The sequence below is a fragment of the Carlito syrichta genome, unplaced genomic scaffold (assembly GCF_000164805.1).
Source record: "Carlito syrichta isolate Samal-C Ts95f unplaced genomic scaffold, Tarsius_syrichta-2.0.1 Scaffold304637, whole genome shotgun sequence".
In the NCBI taxonomy this organism is placed as follows: Eukaryota; Metazoa; Chordata; class Mammalia; order Primates; family Tarsiidae; genus Carlito; species Carlito syrichta.
The window spans coordinates 185,191-190,759 of record NW_007248733.1 but is presented as its reverse complement, the minus strand read 5'-3'; the positions used below and the strand labels follow the sequence as shown (position 1 = coordinate 190,759).

Genomic DNA, 5,569 nt, shown 5'->3' with positions numbered 1-5,569 from the left:
CTATTCACAATAGCAAAAACATGGAACCAACCATGTTGCCCATCGAAGCTGGACTGGATTAAAAAATGTGGTACATATACACAATGGAATACTATGCAGCCATTAAGAAGGACAAACATATAAACTTTGCAGCAACTTGGACGGATTTGGAGTCAATCATACTCAGTGATTTATCACAGAAACAAAGAACAGAGTACCATATAGTCTCACTCATAAACGGACCTTGAACAATTATAATGCTATAAGAAAGTGATTGGCATTAGTGGGAAACTGTCAGGGGAGTGGGGGGTGGGACTGGCAGTTGAGGGAAACTGCTAGGGGAGGGAGGGGCACACCTCATCAACAAGGGTACCTGCATGATCAATGTTCATATACCTAACCCTGAAATGTACCCCACATCTTTATAATAAAAATTTTTTTTAATTAAAAGAAAGACAATACGAGTCTTCCTAATCATAACAGGGTGCATCTCTTCATTTATTTAGGTATTTAATTTCTCTTAGCAGTATTCTGTAATGTTCAACATATGAGTCTTTTGTCAAATTTATTCCTATTTCATATTTTAATGCTATATAAGTAGAATTATTTCTTTCCATTTCTAATTGCTCATTTTTAATTATCATACAATTGATTATATCATAATCATATGTTATATAATAAGCAATGCAGTTGACCCTCAAACAATGCAAGGGTTAAGGGACATCAACCCAGTTGAAATTTTACATAAAACTTTTAACTCCCCTAAAACCTAACTACTAATAGACTGCTGTTGACTGGAATCTTTACTGAGAACACAAATTGTCAATTAACCCATATTTTGTATGTGATATGTATTAAATACTGTATGCTTACAATGATGTAAGCTAGAAATAAGAAAATGTTATTTTTTTTTAAAGGGCAGAATTAATATTTTATTGTCATCTTATAATCAGATGGTAGTTGGTTATATAGTCTCCATACTTCATACATTTTGTAAATTAAAAAAAAAAAACTCCAAGTTTTAAATAGCCAACGGCTGGTTATGTTTTCAGAAAACATAATCAGAGTAATTCATTAATGGTGGCTTCAAGCTTTTCCTTATTAGCTCCAGAAAATTCACCCACCTTTTGTCCCTTTTTAAAAACTGGAAGATTGGCATACATTTGACTTCACACTCTGAAGCAACATCCTGACAGTCATCCACATCCACTTCAAGGAACACCACACTGGAATACTTTTCAGAGAGGGAATGAAAGAAAGGCTTGATCATTTTGCAAGGCCCACACCATGTGGCTGAGAAGTCAACTACAACAGGTTTATCACCTGCAGCTTCCAAGGCATCCTGAAAAGAGGCTTTGCTATCGGTCTGTTTCACCATTTTGGCTGTTGGGGTGTGGGGAGCAGCGGTAAGAACCGATGGAAATGGATCCTCAGCGCCAGACCGAGCTCCAGAAAATGTTATTAAGAAAATTATAAGAAAATGAAGTGTATTTGCTATTCATTAAGTGGAAGTGGATCATCATACAAGTCCTCATCTTCACCGTCATTACATCAACTGAAGAGGAGGAGGAAGAGGAAAGGTTGGTCTTGCTATATCAGGGTTGGCAGAGGTGGAAGAAAAATCTATGTATAAGTGGATCTATACAGTTCAAATCCATGCAGTTTAAGGGTCAACTGCATAATGTATAAAATATGTAATACATTATATTGTAATAAAGCTGAATATCTTACATTCTGCAACCTTGGTAAATTCACATTTAGTGCCATTTTTGTAGAATCCTTCAGATTTTCTACAATGGACAACCATGTCATCTGCTAACAAGACAGTTTTAGTTCTCCCATTCTAATCTGGATGGCTTTTACTTCTTTCCCTTACCTGATTATGCTAGCTGGTACAATACAATGTTGACTAGAAATGGTGAAAACAGACATCCTTGCCTTGTCTCTTACTTTAGGGAAAATGCATTGAGTCTTTGCTCATCAAGTATGATATTAACTCTAGAATTTTCTTTTTTTTTTTCTTTTCTTTTTTTTTTTTTGAGTCAGAGTTTCACTCTGTCACCCAGACTGGAGTGCAGTGGCATGCTGCTCACGGCCACCACAGCCTCAACCTACTGGGCTCAGGTGATCCTTCCACCTCAGCCTTCCAAGTAGCTGCCACCACAGGCATGTACCACCACACGCAGCCAAATTTTGGATCTATTGTAGAGATGAGGTCTCACCAAGTTGCCCAGGCTGGTCTCAATCCCATGGGTTCCATCAGTCCTCTCACCTCAGCCTCCCAAAGTGCTGGGATTATAGGCGTGAGTCACCACACCAGCCTAGATTTTTCACAGATGCTCTTTATCAGATTATGAAAGTTCTTTTCTATTCTTAGCTTGCTGAGGGTTTTTACCATGAATAGATGTTGAGTTTTGTCCAATGCTGTTTATGCATCTAATTAGATAAACATATGATTTTCCTTTTATAGCTTGTTAATATGCTGATATTCACTGATTTGTTTTCAAATGTTAAACCAATCTTACACCCCTGAGATAAGCTCTATTGGTCAAAATATATCCTTTTTAATATACTGTTGATTTGGTTTGCTAGTATTTTGTTTAACATTTTAACAAATACATTAATGAGGGCTATGAATATGAAGTTTTCTTCTCTTTATATGATTTTGGTATGAAAATTTTGGTATGATCTCATGATATTAATTGAGAAGTATTCTTTTCAATTTTCTTCAAGCATAATCTAGTATTGGTATTATTTCTTCCTTAAATGTTTGGCAGAATTCACCATGAAACCACCTGAGTCTAAAATTTTCCTTGTGGAATTGTTTTTAACTTCTTTGAATACGCATTCAATGTTTTAAATAGACATAGGACTATTTCCAGATAATCTATTTCTCGTGAAAGAGTTTTACTAATTTACAGCTTTCACAGAATTTACCTATTTTGTCTAAGTTGTCAGATGTATTGGCTTAAAGTTGTTCATAATATTCTTTTATTATTCTTTCAGTAGCTGTAAGACCTATTGTGTTTTTTCTCATATCTTATTTTACTAATTTGTATCTTCTCTCTTTCTTTCTTGGTCACTCTGGCTAGAGGTCTTTCACCTCAACTGATCTTTTCAAAGAATAATAATTTTGTTTCACTGATTTTTCTCTACTGTTTTGTTTCTTCTGTTTACTTTAGCTATCATTTGCCCTCTTTTTTTTCCAGTTTCCTAAGGTAGAAAAAGAGATCTTTCTTTTTTTCTAATAGTGGCATTTAGCACTATAAATTTCCCATTAAGTATTGCTTAGTACAGTAGCAATATTTTACAAGTTTTGATGTATTATGTTCTTTTAATTCAGTTCAAATATTTTCTAGGATTTGGGAGATATGACTCGATGGTGGAAAAGACCTTTTGCTGGGTGTAAAGTTCCTGAAACTGCCTTGGAAGCCAGAGTAAGACAACTTACTCCTCCATATTCACCCACCCTCTGTTCTCAACTCATGCAAATAAGTATTAAAACAATCAGAAGTAACATGAACCATCCAAAGAGCTAGATTTTTTCTATTTGTTAACTGAGTTATGTTTATTCTTATCTGTTTTTATTGAATAGTAAGAGTTGAGAAAAAACTGAAGGTCAACATGTTCTCTATTGAAACTATAATATTTAAACCAGAAAGACCCCCCTCCCCCGAAAAAAAGAATAAAGATGCATCATTTTCTTCTCATGTCGTTAAGAGGTAGCCCTGAGAACTTTCACTTCCAGGAAAATAAAATTGATGATGTAATTTTTCCTATTCCCTTCACTAACTGCAACTGAAAACCCTGTATGTTATATATAAAATAAGTATAAGATGACTCTGAACGTTGGAAAAAGAAGAAAGACCAGCTTCTTGGGATCTGAAGAACAATGTAATATAAAAGTTAATGGGGTACTGTTTTGTAATTCATTCTGCCAACCTCTGTCTTTTACTAGTGAATCCCCTGGGTTTATCTTTTTGCCTCATCATCGCCAATGAGTGCGGATAAGAAATGCCCCCAATAAAATCTTGTTTTCTCTTGCCAAAGGACCAAGAAAAAAGGCAGCCTTTCAAGACAGACAACTTTTAAACAATAACCACTCTACTCTAACCAAACACCACAGAAAAGGCTGTAACCACACTCCTTCCTGTTCTAGTAAAGGCTGACTGGGGAATTTATCCTCAAAAAAAAATTGACAAAGCACCTCAATATTTCCACAAAGAGGGAGTGACAAAAGCCTAGTGGAGAGCCAGGTCTCTCACCATCACCCAGCAGTAATGAGGCCATTTCTATTAGGGTGTAGTGCACACTATGTAAGAAGCCAGAACACCCACCCCTGCCCAGAAGTAACAAGGAGCCTCCCCACACATAAGTGACAACAAATGCTGGGTAGGAAACCTGGACTTCTATCTCCACCTGGCAGTAATGAGTCAGTGTCCACCAATTTCCCTGCCAGAACAATGTTAGGGGGGCAGCTAAAATAAGAGGCTTTAATAAGATCCAGAGTGTCACAACATAATGTGAAAATGTCCAAGTTTCAATAGAAAATCATTCATCATACCAAGAAAAAATTAGACTGCATTTTAAAAAATGATCTGAGCCGGGCTCAGTGACTCAGCCTGTAATCTCGCACTTTGGGAGGCTGAGGTGAGTGGATTGCCTGAGCCCGCGGGTTCGAGACCCACCTGGGCAACTTGGCGAGACCTCATCTCTACAATAAATCAAAAAAATTAGCTGGGCGTGGTAGCGCGCACCTGTAGTTCCAGCTGAGGCGGAAGACTGATGCGGAAGGATCGCCAGAGCTCAGCAGGTCGAGGCTGCGGTGGCTGAGAGCAGCCACTGCACTCCAGTCTGGGCGACAGAGAACTCAAAAAAAGAAAAAGAAAAAAAGAAAAAGATGATCAATAGCTCCCAACACTGAGATGACAGAGATGTTAGAATTATCTGACAAAGATTAATGCAGTCATGATAAAAATGTTTCAGTTAGCAATTATAAACAAGTTTGAAGCAAATTAGAAAATAGACAACCTCAGCAAAGACATTGATATAAAGAAGAGCCAAATAGAAATTTTAGGGAGGAGGTCGGGAAGATGGCGGCCAAGCCAGTCAGACTATGTGAGTCCAGGTATGAGTGAGTGAGTGTTTGGAAAATTTTGTGTACATGCAGGTGAGTAAGTGGGTGCATGAGTGACTGACTGAGTGAGGGCTAGGGAGCTAGTGGCCAGTGCTCTCCTGGAGCAGTGGCTGGTGCTACAGCTGGTGGGCTTGAACCCTAGAGATTCCAGGGACACAGAAGCCAAACACCTTTTTCTTTTTAAATCATCAAAACCCTTCCTGGGAAGAAAGTGTTGGGAGAGACTAAGTGGGGGCTCGTGAGCAAATGGCCAGGGCCCTGGTGCAACAGCTGGTACTGCAGCTTCTCTGCTTGGTCCCTGACTCTTCCCAGGTCACAGAAGCTGAGCGCCATTTTTTTTAATGAACAGAAGTTTTCCTGTGAAGAAGCCACAGGAAGAGACTACCACCCCAGTCTCTACCTCAGACTGCAGCAGGAAAGACTGTTGGCTCCAGGCTTTGTATCACCACTTCA

At 38.2% G+C, this 5,569-nt stretch overlaps 1 pseudogene; it reads right to left on the bottom strand.

The window, feature by feature from the left end:
- Positions 1-1,040: 1,040 nt before the first annotated feature.
- On the bottom strand, positions 1,041-1,421 carry LOC103262869 (annotated as a pseudogene).
- Positions 1,422-5,569: the final 4,148 nt, after the last annotated feature.